This window comes from Myodes glareolus, chromosome 10 (genome assembly GCF_982192425.1).
Source record: "Myodes glareolus chromosome 10, mMyoGla1.1, whole genome shotgun sequence".
Classification (NCBI taxonomy): domain Eukaryota; kingdom Metazoa; phylum Chordata; class Mammalia; order Rodentia; family Cricetidae; genus Myodes; species Myodes glareolus.
Window position 1 is genome coordinate 11,648,609 of NC_142035.1, and position 17,071 is coordinate 11,665,679.

Below are 17,071 nucleotides of genomic sequence, written 5' to 3' on the forward strand. Positions count from 1 at the left end.
TCCCACACTACAGTCACAGAATCCTCTAGAAGCCACACTGTCCTTCCCTGTCCTGAATCTCCCTGCCCCAGAGAACCACTCAGTCCCAGGAGAGTGGCAGTCACTTGACCCTGGATCCAGCCTCTTTGGAGATGGACAGTCTGTAGGGGCTGGGCTCCAGGTTTGGTCTTATCCCAACCCCTGCCCCCCAGCTTTCTGCTCCTCTTTCCTGGGCTGGAACCCTTGCTACACCTGTCAGACTTACACACACACACACACACACACACTCACACACACACACACACACACACAGATGCACAACCAGGAGCTGTCACTCACTGGACCACTATCCCTGCCCTCTGAAGCTCTACCTGCCTCCGGAGCACGATCCCCTACACACAGGAAAACATTGGTATGCAGCATGCATCAGGTGCCCAATGTGTGCTTGGCAAGGAGAGCCTGGGACCTCTCTAGAGCGTTCAGGGTGCCAGCAGGAGCAGTGGAGACAGGTTGACGGCACCTCCCCACATGGGGGTCCTGTGTCTCTGTCTCTGTGTCATGCTCCATCTCACTCTTGTCTTCTCTGGTGTTTGGATTTTTGTCTTTCACTCCCTTCTCTCTTCTTCCTGTTTCTCATCTCTGTGCCTCTGTCTCTCCTGCTGGAACTCCTGAATCTCTCCTCTCTCCTCTCAGGCTCCTGCCACTGAGAGCCCTCCCCACCTCTCCAGCCTCCATGACCCCATGGCACCCATGGGATGGTGACAAAGCCTACACGTACTGGCCCTGCAGTCCCCAAGGAGCAGGAGCTAAGCTTATCACACAGCTCTCTGGAACCTTCCACAGCTTTCCAGTTCTGTTCCTCTCGTCTCAACAGCGGAACAGCTTTGGGGTCTCTTGTGATTTCTGTTCCAAATCAACTTATTTCATAGGAGTAGCGAGGCTCAGATTTCATGGGGGCCTCATCAGGGGACCCCCCCCCCCCAAGCCTCCCTAGCTGGCCGCAAACCCTGTTCAGGACTTGGTGGGAGCGTTTCCTGGCTTGGCTAAGACACAGACGGCGCTGGGTGCCACACACAGCCTGCCGTCTACCAGCCAGGCCTCCTGGGCAATCATGAATATGTTTGGTTGCCTTTGCTCACACACACTTTGCACATTCTCTTCCTGGGCAGGGACGTTCTTCCCTCGACCTGCAGCCAAGTTAACCATCCACATGTCTTCTTCCCATCTGGCTCAAAGGCCACCTCCTCCAGGAGGCCTCCGAATCCCCACTCTAGGCCTGACATCCCCCACCTCCTCCAGGAGGCCCTCCGGATCTCCACTCCAGGCCTGACATCCCACCCCTCGCTGTGAGCCTCTTTCTGTCATGGCGTGGTGGTCACTACTCTCTCACTTCCTCCAAATCCCAGCAAAGTTCTGACTGGGGGCTCCTGGAAGGGAAGTGGCTGGCCTGGGCCATGAGTCAGCAGAGTGCATTTCCTCTCAGGGAACTTTCTCTTACTGCCTTCCTCTAGGGGGAAAGCCCCGCTAATCTCAAATTCAGGGTGCTGGGCAGGTGGGCAATCCTTTTCCCTTCACCCCACAGCAGTCCCTCTCTCTGCCAAGCCTGGAGCCAATATTGACCCTGTCTCTGGCCTCCCTCCTCCCCCAGCACTGACCCTTTCACCTGTGAAGAGGCCTAACTGAAAACATCAGTGTATCCATGACAGGCTGCAGACTAACAATACTGGGACTAGGCCTCACCCTTACAATAACCAGGAAACACCACAGACTGTACCCTGCGGGGGACCAATCAGGATTGAGACAAACACATACTAGCTGCTCCAGAACATTAATAATAGCTTACCTAACTTGTATATAAGTTGCCAAGTTCCTTGCAGCAACACCAGTACCAAACCCTGTTTGACTTCTGTTACCTCGCTCCTGTCCAACCAAGAGTTCAACCCCCATCTGAATCTGGAATTCCCCTACCCCACTCCCGCCCCCATCCTTTATTCCTTAAAAACCCTGCCATAGCTGAGCTCAGTGCTCTCCCTGATCCAACCGCTGAATGAACCAAGAGCCCAAGTTCAGGGTTGCGTAATGGCTCTTTGCTTTTGTGTGTATACTCTCAGACTCCGGTGGTCTCGGGATGGGGGTGGGGACTCATGATGTGGGCATGGCAATCTGTGCCCTCCCTTCCCAGGCACAGGGAATCCCTATTTCACTCTGCCCCACCTCACTCCAGAACTTTCCAAGAAAAGGCCATGGTACCCGAGCCACAGCGCAGCTCTAGGTGACTTGTCCTGCCTCCCTCACCTCACCCCCAGGCACTCCCAGTTCCTCATTGCATCCTAACCCCCCTCCCCCACTTACACACACACCCAGCACCTGCAGCTCTTGCCTCCAGGGTTTTGCAAATGCTGTTCCCTCTGGAGCACTGTTCCCCATGTGGATGAAAGCCACAGGCCTCCCCTCCACCTCCCACCCCCACCACCCACCCCCATTCCTTTGGTTGCTCTTCTCAACAAGGCCTTCCAAACAGCCCTGTTTAAACCCCCACCCTCCTTCCAGCCTGCTCCCTGTCGCCCACCCGTGTCTCTCCCACAGCCAGGACATCTGCCAGCACCTGGGCATCTGGGAGCCACCCTGTCTGAGTCACCTTAGTTCTCGGCCGTCTCCATCAGGAGATCAGGCCTTCTGCTGCTGTGTGCTGTGTACTCACAGGCAGTGAGGCCGGGCCTGGGTTCGAGTTGTGTCATTCCCTTTTCTCATTTGGAAAGGGAGGGAAAAGACAGGGCTTGGGCAAGGCATAGGGCCTGAGTGAAAATTTGCCACTCATCATCTGGGAGAAAGGGTTGGCTCCATGCTTGTCTGTTCACACCAGGAATATTGTGTGGCCGTGAAGAAGAGCCATGGCTGGTTACCACCAGGTGACCATTCTTGTATGCTTGTTTTAAAGTCTTTGTTTGTAAGCTGCCTTTTCTCTATAATTTGTATTTAATTTAAAAAAAACAAATTTACAATGCATCCAGCATTTGTTTTTCCGTCCCCATCTTTGTTTTAAAAAGAGTAGAAATTTGTCTTCAATTGAGATAAAACCCACTAATCACGAAAGCAGCCATTTTAAGCCAGGCCTGGCAGGGGAAGCCTGTACTCTCAGTGGAAGGTAGAGCTGGAAGGACGGAAGGATGAAGGCCATGCTCTGCTGTTGCAAGTTCAAAGCCAGCCTAAGTTACTTGGAAGTTATCTGGGAAAAGTAGCAATTTTAAGGACCCTTAAGTAACACACAAGTAACCATCTCAAGTACCACTGAGTCCTGTCACAAGGGCACATGCCCAGCTCTCCAGTTACAAACATCCCCTGTCCCCCACCCCCCAAGCTCCCCCAGTCCCTGAAGCCCCAGTTGGCCTCTACTGGGTTTTTGTAGGACATATCGCTCACAGATGACAGACGCTGCCATACAGCATGTGACCTTGTGTGCCCTTCAGTTTGCTTGGCGTCCTGGCGACTCTCCACATTGCTACGGTAGCTGTCTCTTTCCTAACCAAGTAATGATCCGTCTTCAGGGAGCCACATCTTCTTCTGTATTCACCCTGGTGAACGCATTGTTCTTTTCTTGGGCTGCTGTGACTGTGGCTGCCATGAACACAGATGTGCACACGCTCTGCACGGATATCCTTGAACAAAAGATGCAAGACACAGTGATGGGTTTGACTGGGGTCCTGACTTGTGAAAGCAGTGCTTTGTTAATAAAATTGACCTTGAATCAGAATGTGGAGCCAGCTGACTGGAATTAGCCATAGAGAAGCCAGGAATATGAATAGAGAGGATACACAGGAAGGAACATGGAGGTACTTAGAGATATTTCGGTCTCTTGATCTGGGAAGTGTAGTGAGAAGGTCAGTTGGTCGTTCCTCCACTGCTTCTTTGATCTACCAGGTTTTCACCCCAATATCTGACTTCCGAGTCTTTATTGGTAATAGAACAACTTAGAAAAACACAATATCTTGGTTCCAATGCATGACACGAGATCACATGGCAGCTTCTGAAGCTGCCGCTTCTCCCTGCCCCTGCAGCCAGCCACGCTTTGGGCAACTTCTCTTGCTACTGCCCCTCCCAAACCCTAACCACAGGTTGTGGGCTTCCCCCAACACAGTCCCCTGTGTGAGCTTACCAGGCTGACATGTGCGCGCGATCACACACACACACACACACACACACACACACACACACACACACACTGTAAGACACCCATTCATGCTACAATGCCCTCTAGAGCTTCAGCTGCTGCTAATCCTCAACCCATATGCGCAGGACACTCTTCTGTTCTGTCCTTCAGGCAGCTCTGGGCCTGCCATCTCCTTGTATCCAGCTACAACCCTGCTGTTTGTGCGCCCAGTGCCCACCTTGCCAGTCTGACTGTCTGGACACCCTGCCATGCCTGTGCCTGTCCCCCATGCCATCTGTCATCTTTGTTGTAGCCACCACTGATGTAGACAAATTGAAAAGTCAGCAGATTTGAAGCCAGGTGGTGGTGGCGCACACCTTTAATCCCAGTACTCAGGAGGCAGAGGCAGGCGGATCGCTGTGAGTTTGAGACCAGCCTGGTCTACAGGAGCTAGTTCCAGGACAGGCTCCAAAGCTACAGAGAAACCCTGTCTCAAAAAACAAAACAAAACAAAAAACAAAAAAAGAAAGAAAACCAAGATCATCTAAAAAGGGGCCTTATATGCAAGGTGTTCATGAGTATTCCTCTATCTATATTAGCCTGTGTATTGGTGTAACCCTTATTCCGATCACGTTTACCGTGTTTGTTGAGCTATGTTGAAGAGATTTCAGGGGCAGAGCTTCTTTGTTATCATCTGATGGTCTGACACTAGGAGCTCGAGATGAAAGAGGACTTGTACCATTTATCTTTCTGGGTTTGAGTTACCTCGCTCAAAATAATCTTTTCCAGCTTTATCCATTTACAGTTTCAAAGGTCTCGACCGTTATCATCATGGCAGGAAACATGGGAGTGTGCAGGCAGACATGGTGCTGGAGAATGAGCTGAGAGTTCTATATCTTTATCAGAGAGAGACTGTGTGCCACACTAGGCATAGTTTGAACAAAAGAGTCACACTGCCTACTTTTAATAATTCCAAACCTGTTAAAATGTACCATTGGAAAGTTTTCCCACAAGGAATAATAGCCAGCCCCACCTTGTGTCAATATTTTGTAGAACAGTTATCAGAAATAATTAATAAAGTCTCCTTAAACTATAATTTACCATTATATGGATAATATCTTACTAGCTAATTCAGATGCAGATGGCTTAGGAAAATGTTTGATGAAGTTAAGAGAATTTTGCCTTCTGGAGAATTACAAATTGCTCCTGAAACAATACAAAGAGGAAATTTTATTAATTTCCTGGGATAGGTTTACAGAAAGTACAAATCAGGAGTGATCAATTACGATTTTCAAAAATTGTTGGCAGATATTAACTGGCTCTGACCCACATCGAATTAACTACTCAAGAAGTAAATAATTTGTTTCAAATCTTGCAAGGTGATAAGGACTTAAATAATCCAAGAAAATTATTAGCTAAGGCTGAGAAAGAATTGGATCTGGTAGAAAATAAATTCCAGAGGATGACTTGGATCCATGCTTGACTGTATTGTAGCTACACCACCTTCTGTGCGTTCTCCCACTGGAATTATGCAGAGACAGGACAATATCTTAGAATGGATAAACAGGGTAAGATACTAAAAATCTATGTAGAAAAGTTCTCTGAATTGACTCTGAAAGGAAAAACGAGACCTTGCCCGTAAGCAGGAACAGTTGAAATTGTGGCACTGTTTATGAATGCTGCAACTGACTCATTACGGACAGAAAGTGAATGTTGAAATAGAGTTTACAGAAACTTCTTGGGAGAGATTAGCAACAAATATCCCCAAAGCAAGAGACTTCAGTTTTTATAAACAACTGACTGGATCCTTCCCACTTTGGAGCCCCTACGTTTTATACTGGTGCAAATAAATCAGTAAAGGCAGGTTATGAGTCAGGAAAAACAAGTAAAGTGATTCAAAGCCCTTATGACTCAGTTCAGAAATCAGAATTATATGCTATTCTCATGGTATTATTGGATTTTGCAGAACCTCTTAATATAGTTACTGACTCTCAATATGTAGAAAGAGTTGTTTTACATATTGAAACCTCTGAACTTAATCCAGATGATTCAGAATTAACTTTGTGACTTATTCAATTGCAACAAATAATCAGAAATAGAAATCATCCATTGTATATAACACATATCAGATCCCATATGGGTCTACCAGGTCCTTCTAGCACAAGGTAATGATAAAATGATCAATTATTGATAGAAAATGTGCTAGAAGTCTCAAAATTTCATAAAAAACACCATGCTAGCTGGGCGGTGGTGGTGCACACCTTTAATCCCAGTACTTGGAAATCAGAGGCAGGTGGATCTCTGTGAGTTTGAGGCCAGCCTGGTCTACAAAAGCAAGTTCCAGGACAGGATCCAAAGTTACAGAGAAACCCTGCCTCGAAAAACAATAAAACCAAAAAACCAAAACAGCAACAACAACGAAAGAAAAACACCATTCTCATAGCAAAGGTTTGAAGAAAGAGTTTTCTACCACTTGGCAACATGCCAAGGAAATTATAAGAAAATATCCTACTTAATCTTTGTATAACCAAATTCTACTACCTGCAGGAAGTAACTCAAAAAGTACTCAAAGAAATGAAATTTGGCAAGTGGACATGTTTCCTTTTGTAGAGATTGGAAAGTTAAAGTACGTGTATCACAGCAAAGATATATTCAGGAATTCAAGGGGCAACTGCTTTGAGATCTGAAAAGGCTGACTCTATAATTACACATTTCTTAGAAGTTACAGCAATTATGGGAATACATGTACAAATTAAGACTCACAAGACTTCAGCATATGCCTCTAGTAAAATGAAACAATTTTTGCATATTACAACTTACAGTATATTAGAGGTATATCATATAATCTTACAGGACAAGATCTAATTGCACTTTCAAAGATATGCTTAATAAACAGAAAAAGGTAATAAGACCTCAGAGAGAGATTACAGAGTGCCTTATTAACTTTAGATGTTTTAAATGCTAATGAGAAAGAAATGACAGCTGCAGAGAGACATTGAATGATAGAGAGTACTGCTGAATTAAATACTTTAAGAATGTGATGAGCCCGGCGTGGTGGCACATGCCTTTAACCCCAGCACTTGGGAGGCAGAGGCAGATCTCTGTGAGTTTGAGGCTAGCTTGGTCTACAAATCGAGTCCCAGGACTGCCAGTGCTAAACAACAACAACAAAAAAAACCCTGTCTCAAAACAAAACAAAAAAATGTGTTCCCCTTATAATGGAAACTAGGATATGTGTTACGTTGGGGAAAAGGTTTTGCTTTTGTTTCTACGGGACAAGAGCTGTGGATACCATAAAGATTGATATAGATTAAATTTGAACAGAGGGGCCTCTTGACTAGGAGAGGTGATAGTTCATCAAACAGCATGGCTATTCAATCTAAACTAACTAGTAAGACTAGCAAATGACTTTCATTTGATCAGATATAACCTGCCAAAAAGGAAAACTCCCCAAAGTTGAGATTGGTGAAGGTTTTTTTTTTTTCTTTTCTTTTCCTTTTTCTTTCCAGGAGAATAAAAGCATCCAGCTAAGAAATCTGAAGACCACTGGTGTGCTGGGACCTGAGGATCTAGGTGTTGGCTCCTGTGGGCTCCTGGCCCAGCATACCCTGAGTGAGCTCCTAGAAATCTGGGTGTTGCTTTGTGCCAGAATGCAAATGTGTGGATCAGGGGATCAGGGCACTGTCTGAGGGTGGTGGAGTGTCCCAAGTGGGCTGGAGGGGAATCCTGAATCTGCAAAGGCAACAGCGCCTGGAAACTCCTAGATACCCTGACTGGAGCCTGTCCTTCTATCTCCATCCAGACATGATTAGGTGAGGGGGGAGGCATTTGAAGCCAGGAGTGAGTGACAGAGGTGACCTTGTAGGGGCAGGGCACCCACCAGGGTGGCAGGGCAGAGATGAAGACCAGAACGGGCTATGGGGCAAGGTGGGGTGACCTGTACATTCTATTCCTCCTCCTCTCTCTCCCTCCCTCCCTCCCTCCCTCCCTCCCTCAGCATTCACGACCTAGTCTGGTCAGCTGACGGTTCCTGCCCCGGGGGAGGGGTGTCAGTTCAGGAGGACAGGTGCACAGGGATGGGGAGGAGGCTGGGAGTTTAGGGAGGCCAGGAAGGGACTGAGCTGAGAGCAGATGGGTGAGCAGAGCTAGACGGATGGGAAGGAGGGAACAAGGGCCCTCGGCATAGCAAGAGCTCTGTGGTGGACGCAGCAGAGGAAGAGCAGATAGGAGGCCCTGTGACAGCAGCCTCCCCAGACCCCAGGTACCCCCGCCCTCCCCTCGGAGCTCAGGACATGAGGACAAGCAGCTTTTGCTTCCCTTTTGGGACAGTCCCAGGGCTGCGGTTAAATGGAAACAGGGCCTCTATCCATCCCCACCCTGTCCACCCCCAGCCCAGACTCTTCCCGGCTGACCACTGCCGCCTTCCCTTTTTCTCTGGGTGGGAGGAAATGGGCGGGGCCCTGGGAAGATCCCAGACTCAGTTTCTCCATCTGACAAGGTCGGTTGACCTTGTCGTATATATATGTGTGTGTGTATATATAGTATATACTATATATAAATTATATAAAATAATAATATATAATAAAATAACAATTATTACATATATTTTTAGTCACACCTGGATCTGGTCAAATTCTAATTGGTTTGGCACAGCTGTGTCTGGAACTTAGCCAGTCTTGGCTATCTTGTCAGATTCTGTCTCAAAATAAAGCAATAAAATAAAATAAATTGTGTCTGGCCAGGTGTCGTGGCACGGGCCTGTAATCCCAACACTGGAAAGACTGAGGCAGGAGGATTATGAGCTTGAGGTCAGCCAGGCTGAGATCTTTTTAAAATAACTATCCCAATCCAAAGTTCTCAAGAAGGCTCAGTGGATGGAAGGTGCTGACTGCCAAGCCTCAGGACCTGAGTTCAATCCCCAGGACCCACATAGTAGGAGGAGAGAAGCAATTCTTGCAAGTTGTCCTCTGGGCTCCACATACCTGCTGTGGTGTGCATATGCCCTCCGTCTAATAAATAAAATTGTGATTTAAAAGTCAAAAATAAGACAAATAGAAGCTTCGTGTGTGTGTGTGTGTGTGTGTGTGCACAGCATTTCTTTACCTGGCACCACCACCTGCTGGAACATCCCGAGTCCCCTCCTCAGGGTGGCTTGGGAACATGGAGTCACGGTTTCTAAGGACTGTTGTTCCACACCCCCTGAACACCGTGCTCTGCGGTGGGCCCACAACACAACACACCATGATAACTTCAGACGTGGAGGGTCACGGGGAGGGTGGCGGGCAGTGTCTCAGGAGAGACTCTGAGGAAGCAGTGTGCTGCAGGGAGAGGGATCAGTAAGGGAGCAGTGCAGAGAGCCGGTGGACATGGAAGGGACACTTAGACTTGGGGAGAGTCGGAGGAGGTAGTTACAGGAGTTTGTGACCATGGCCTCCTGGCAGTGTGTGGGGACGAGGGACAGCAGGGAGACAGCCTGGAGATAAGCATAGATGTCCAGGCGGGCGACGACGGAGGCTTGGACTCGGGAGACAGCCATCACCACAGGGCACAGGGCCAGAGCTGGCGAGGGGCCACGCTCTGTCTTCCTTTCTGCTTTCCTCTCGCACCACTGGCCGCAGGCTGTGGGTCAGCAGACTTTCCCTGGCACTGCCAAGGAGCCTGCAGCATCTCTAGAGTCAGCCCTGGAGCTGTCCCTGGAGCAGCTGCTGCCTCCCCACCCCGGGTTCACTGTGGCCACTGAACCACGTCTGCCCGGAGGAAGGGACCCTGAGGATCCTGGTCCCAGGGAGATGTGATGGCAGGAAGGGGTCGACCGGCTGCCTGTACCAGGGTCTCGAGGCCCGGTGTCCTTCTCCATCCACTCTGTCGCCACTGGAGCGAGCAGATGCACCGGTTTACAGATGCTATGCTGTCCCTGCTGGTAGCAGCTGGAGTGTGGTGCTAAGCCTTGCTGATTCTGCATCAAGACTCCTGGGAAATTGGATCCTCATTGATTAGTAATGCCTGATGTGGGCCTGTGAGCAAGGATGGAATCTCAAGGGTCTCCTGTTCATGTCTATTCATCCAGTAGGGCCTCAGTTTACCCTCTCCTAAGGTACTTTAACAACTTCAAGCATAACAGGTAACAATTATCTGAGGCTTTGAAATGAAGACTGTGGCCATAGTGTGTGTGTGAGCTGTGGCATTTAGAATCATGCCGCTGGTAAGCGGCAGACCTGGTATTTGAACCCAGGACCCCTGCGTCAAGGACAGGCAGTTGGAACAGTTGACTAGGGAGGGGAAGGTGCTGCCAGGATTGCCCTGTGACCTCAAGACCCACTTCTGCTTTCTTTCTGTCCAATGTGCTCAGCACACAGGAAGCCTGGTGGGGGCCTCCCTTGACTGTCCTGTCTGCTGCTGGGTAGACATGGGGTCCAGGCCCCATTTCCTGTGTTGTGCAAGATGTGGCATTCCCTTTGTGGAACAGGCAGTGGCCTTGGAGGATGGGTACAGTCAAGGCTTGGAGTTATCTCACAGGCCTGTCCTTGGCCACCTCCCCCTTCTTTCACTCCTCTATGGCACTGAGGTTTAGGCAGCCTTGAGCAAGAGTCTGGGGGGTCTTCCCTGCCACAGACTGTCCCAGATGAAGTCTAAGGCTAGGCAGCCACAAGGGAGCCTTAACCACACAGTGGCCGTGTGGATGGAGTGAATGAAGGGCTCCTGGGTTCCAGGTCAAACCTCACCACAGACCCTAGAGTCCCAACTCTGCAAATGCCTTGTGAAGCATCATTCAACACGACCCCTTTTCTCAGATGAGAAAACTGAGGCCCCAGGGGTAGAGCAATCTGCCCAAGGCTGGACCAATCATGGTTGTGCTGTGCCCCGAAGGCTCATGTGTTCCGGGGTGAACACTGTCCTAGACATCAGAAAAGTCAGAGGGAAGACTCACTGCTTTCTGGGGCCATCACGGGGCACAGTGTCCTCTCAAGGCCTCAGTTTCCCCTTCTGCTCCATTTCCAGCTGGTATTTGGGTTTCTGGGTCAGAGGGTCCATAGCAGTGTGGAGAAGAGAGACAGAGGGCACCCTAGAAACCAAGGAGCCAGGGATGGTGGGGTGCCCAACGGGCAGTGTTTGCCACTATCCTAAACACTTCTGCCTGAGGGCTTGGGCATAGAATGAGGGACCCCACCTGACAAAAGTGGGGTACTTGGCAAGGACCCTACTTCCTCATCTGAGACCTGTTCCCAGAGGCGCCTGGGGACAGAGTCAGCCTGCCATAGTGGGGTCTGGGACCTCACACCTGGGTTTCTGTTTCTTCTCCCCACAGACTCCACCGCTGGGCTCAACCAAGTACCTGGGTCTCTCGGTCCACACTGTCCACCACTGCTGTCTGCAGCAGGTCCTTCTGCCTTTGCTCTTGCTCTTCCAGGACAGGCTTTCCACAGAACCCTCCAGGGCTCCAACTCTCTCAGCAGAACGACTTCAGAGCTGTGCACCCCAGCTCAGCCCCCAGCCCCTCTTGCACCTTTCTTTCCTCTCACAACCACACTAGCCTCACCCCTGCAACACCCCACTCTGCTGCCCCAGGACCTTTGCACGTGCCGCTCCCCCAGCTCGATCCACAGTCTTCTCTGTTCCAGGCCCCAGTTCACAGAGGCCCTCCCTGGCCAACCCCTCTTTCTTCCTACCTAGAACTTTCTAGAAATTATCCTCTTGTTTATCCAGTTTCTCCTCCACCTCCCTCCTCTGGAATGCAGCTGTGGCACAGGTGGGGGATCCAGCTGTTTTGCTCTAGGCTACACACCCACCTCCCAGCACAGGCCCAGTTGCCCTGTAAGTAATGGGAATGAGGGAATGCCTGCTTCTCCCTGAGCCAGTCCTGCACGCTGTCTGCCCACTCTCTGCTGCTCTTGCAGGCTCATTCTCCCCTCCTCTGGTGTATGTGCTATGGGACAAGTCAACCTCCTCTTGTGCAATGTGTGTGTGGGACTATGTGGTACCTGTGGCCCTGGGGAGGTGCTGGCAATGCACACACAGTAGCTGCTCCGTAAAGAGAGCGTGAGCGTGGACTGCGGTGGGGCACGGGAAGGCCCCACTCCTCCAAATTGGGAACACCATTTACCCTGGCCAACGGGCTGAGCAATTCCACATGTGGCTAGGGCAGTGGTCTGGTGCTGGCCCCCTGAGTCCTTGGGCGCTGTTCATCCCAGCGGGAGGCTTACATTCCTCATGGTTTCCTAATATCTGTAGCAACTTTCCCAGAAGGGCTTCTTGGCTCGGGTGGAGGTTGTGGGTTCCAGTCTGGACTACTAACTTGATCTCCTGTGAGTTCCAGGAAGCTGAGGGTGGGAGGGAGCCCTGCCAACCCACAGACACCCTTGCCATGAGCCAGTGGTTCTCAACCTCCCTAGTGCTGCGACCCTTTAATACAGTTCCTCATGCTGTGGTGACCGCCAACCATAACATTATTTTCGTTGCTATTTCATAATCGTAATTTTGCTGCTGTTATGAATTGGAATGTAAATATCTGTGTTTCCCAATGGTCTTAGGAGATCCCTGAACCATGGCTCTAGAACTTTCCTTGGCCCTCTGCTGCTATCCCTGCGCATCCCCTTCTAGTCTCCTTCAAAACTTCCAGTCATGGCTGTTTCAGTCACACAGAACAGTCTTCCCTCAGGTGCACGCTCTCCTCCTTGTCTTGGTCTCTGTGGGTGCAACTTGCCCTGAACCCGTTTGTCGCTGTCTTCTGCTGTGTTGCTCTGTGTTCTGCTCCCTGGTTGGTCCCCTCCATCACAGGTGCTCAGGATCCCTGGGTACCCTCCCTGTAGGCTTGACCTCTCTGCCAGGGCACAGTTTGGGGTCTGTTTTGCTCTCTAATGAGTCCAGGTTCATAGTCAGCTCCCAGCCAGGCTTGTAAGATGACTGAGCGACTGGATAAGACCATGGCAGATACTGACTCTTGAGTCTCATAGAGGTTGTACCAGAGGCCACACAACTGTCTGTGGAGCTGGTTTCATCATGAAAGGCGCTGACATCTTGGGAGTCTTGTCAGGAGAATGGCACCGGGGAGACCCAGTTCTGATTCAGGGTACCCCAGACCCTCTAGCCCATAGCCCCAGGCTGGCAGGACTTGACTTGGCCCTTCCCTTAGCCCAGGCACCCCCAGGCTTGATGCATTCTATTTTGAGCCTCTGGTCTGAGTATTTCATGTTCCAGTAGGCGGTGTGGCCAGTTCTGAGCCTGGGTGTGGCTGTCACCCTATCTGGGGCCCAAGGGCCATAACCTGTGGCTGCTAAGGCTTTGGTCCCAGCTGGCTCTCCACCCAGCTCTGTCCAGCTGACCCCATCCAAGCCCTGCCTGGTGCCTGCCTGGTGCCTTCCAGGAGTGGCTTCGGGTCACCCACCTGGCACTGGTCACCCTTCTTCTCCCACCCAATTCCTGACTGCACCTTCCTGGCTGTGTGACCATTGGCTGTTCACCTCACCTCTCTGGGCCTCTCTGCCCTTGTCTGGGGGACGGTAGCACCCCATCTCCTGAGATTGTGGCAGACTCTGTGTGATAAGCTTGAGGGGCCCTAGACCCAGCCAGGAGATCAGGTGAAACCTGGTGAAGAGGCTGAGGTAGAGCTGTCATGGCCTTCAAGGGCGATGACAATGTGAAGGAGTCCCTCACCCTGCGTCTTCTCTGCCACCTGCCCTGTCTGTACCGGTGACTGACGGCCACCCCCTTCCGCTCCTTTGTGGCTCACCTGCTTGCTGGCTGCCTGGTCTTTCATTGGCTCTGTTCCCTGCAATGTCCCCTGGGCTGACTGCGGTACCTGCACACAGCAGGCACTCTGTAAATGTCGGAAGAATAAGGAGTGACTCCTGGGAGGTGAGTCCAAGACCCCTGTGCCTTCTCAATGTCTGCTGCTGCTGGGTGGCCCTGGGGGCTGTCCCCAGGCTTTGCAAAAGGGATCTGCTGTGCTGGCTTCAGGGACCAACACTGGGTGCAGTGGAGTCACATGGTGACGTGGACTGGTGCTAGCCGCTAGACTGAGCAGGGGTGTAGTTTTTATTCTCATCCAAACAGGCGAGTTCCTAGTGTTTCCCTCCACCCAGACCCAGTCCTTCTCACCACTGGGGTGGCCTGGAGGCAGTTCCCAACCTCCATGTCTCCCTCGTGGTTAATGGCCCCCATTCTCACTTGCCCTGTGTCTGATGCTTGCAACTCGAGACCCTTCAGATTCATCCAGGATTCATCTGTGCCCCCACTTTCACAGTTGCCACCAGACTCTGGCCTTCAGCACCCCCTTCCCTGGTGGTTGTGGGCACCACCAACCCCTCCATGGCCTCCTTATTGCTCTGTGTGAACTGAGGGTTCTCAGGGCCTTTGCACACTCTGTGTCCCTACTATTGCACACTCTGTGTCCCTGCCTTTGCACACTCTTTGTGTACCTGCCTTTGCACACTCTGTGTCCCTGCCTTTGCACACTCTGTGTCCCTGTCATTGCACACTCTGTGTCCCTGCCTTTGCACACTCTGTGTCCTTACCATTGCACACTCTGTGTCCCTGTCATTGCACACTCTGTGTCCCTGCCTTTGCACACTCTGTGTCCCTGTCATTGCACACTCTGTGTCCCTGCCTTTGCACACTCTTTGTGTACCTGCCTTTGCACACTCTGTGTCCCTGCCTTTGCACACTCTGTGTCCCTGTCATTGCACACTCTGTGTCCCTGCCTTTGCACACTCTGTGTCCTTACCATTGCACACTCTGTGTCCCTGTCATTGCACACTCTGTGTCCCTGCCTTTGCACACTCTTTGTGTACCTGCCTTTGCACACTCTGTGTCCCTGTCATTGCACACTCTGTGTCCCTGCTATTGCACACTCTGTGTCCCTGCCTTTGCACACTGTGTCCCTGCCTTTGCACACTCTGTGTCCCTGTCATTGCACACTCTGTGTCCCTGCTATTGCACACTCTGTGTCCCTGCCTTTGCACACTCTGTGTCCCTGCTATTGCACACTCTATGTCCCTGCCTTTGCACACTCTGTGTCCCTGTCATTGCACACTCTGTGTCCCTGCCTTTGCACACTCTTTGTGTACCTGCCTTTGCACACTCTGTGTCCTTGCCATTGCACACTCTGTGTCCTTGCCTTTGCACACTCTGTGTCCTTGCCATTGCACACTCTGTGTCCTTGCCATTGCACACTCTGTGTCCTTGCCATTGCACACTCTGTGTCCCTGCCTTTGCACATTCTGTGTCCTTGCCATTGCACACTCTGTGTTCCTGCCAGAGCCCACATCCTCAGCATAGTCCTAGAGTGCTCTCCTCTCTCCAAGGTCAATGCCTCCTTTTAACCCTTTGAGTCCTGTGTTCCAGTGGTTCTCAATCTTCCTAATGCCTTTTAATACAGTTCCTCACGTGGTGGTGACCCCCAACCATAAAATTATTTCATTGCTACTTCATAACTGTAGTTTTGCTACTTTTCTGAACCATAATGTAAATATCTGAAACCTGGCCCCAAAGGGGTTGTGACCCATAGGTTGAGAACCACTCCTCTAAAGGGACCAGTGAAGGTTTCCTCCATTTCTTTTCTTTTGCTTATTTCTATTTGACTGCTTTTAATACAAACACCACATGATGTGAACTGTGAAAAAATGTTTAGTTTTATAAGGGAGCTAGGAGTGGGGGTGTCTCACACTTGGAGAGTGGAGGTGGTAGGCTATCCTCAGGTGCACAGAGAGTTGAGGCTAGCCTGGTCTATATCTGACCTGGGCTATAATAAAGTCAATTATCTAATTAATTTTAAAAGGATCTCCAGACTTCTCTGTAGCCTGCTGGGGACAGACGGGAGCAGACAGAGGAGGTCAGCAAAGCCCTTGCCCACGCCTGGCACACTCCCCAACTGCCCATCCTCTTTCCCAAACTAACAAGGCACTAGCCTGCCTTGCCCGCTTAGTCACAGGAAGCCCAGATCATGTGTTGACATTTCTCATAGCCCTGTCCTCCCTACCCTGTGAGTCATAGAGCCTTCTCCCTTCCTTCTTCTTTCTGGACCGAAGAGCATGGTCCGTGCAAAACAGATCTCTCCTCAAAGGCCTTCACAATGCATCCTGGAGCCAAATACCAGGGCCTGTGGCCTGGGAACGCATATTTACATCACCTCACATTCCAGTTGCAACGCGAGAGCAATATTAGGGAGTTGTTATGGAAACCGAACAAAGGAAGCCATAAATCAAGATGGTTCTGGAATGCATTGGTGGCAATGTTAGGTGGACAGGTCATAGCCCAACGGGTAAATCTGTGCTACAGGCCTCAGGTGCTATCTGGTGGCACTCCCAACCTCTTGGTTGGTGTGCACACGATGCCTGTACATTTTAGAGATTTACCCAGTGCATGGAGCAAAGCAACAGATGGGTTTTTAGAGTGCTAAGGGTGGCTAAGGATAGTTTGACTCTGAATTTACAGCATTCCAGCTTTTCCTCCACCACTGAAGCCGCAATCAGTCGATTGGCTTTTCAGAAGGGTTAGTGCATGCTGAGCATTGTCTCTGGGTCCTCTCACCCACAGCACTCCCGTGTCTGCCCAGTCCTTATCCAGACGCCAGTCACAGCTTCAGCTACTGTTTTCCAGATGCCCAGTTCAGTGCCTTCTCATTTCTGACTATGGAGACAATCACCTCATGTCCCCAAATAAGGAAACAGGAATTTCAGCCGCAAGAACTGAATCCCAACCATCTGAGAGAGCAAACAGGCTGACTCTTCCAGAGGACAGCTCAGGCAGTCATGTCTGTTTCCGCCTTTGGTGTCCTGAGCATAGAAGTCACAGGCCTCAAGGACCTCAGACTGCAGAACTGGGGGCCGAGCAGAGACTGTGGACAGAGGAGCTGGGGAGCTGGTTTCTCAAGCACGAGGACCGGTGCCCCACCCACCCCCAGCACCCGTGTGAACAGCTGGGAGCACACATGTAGCTCCTGCCCTTAGG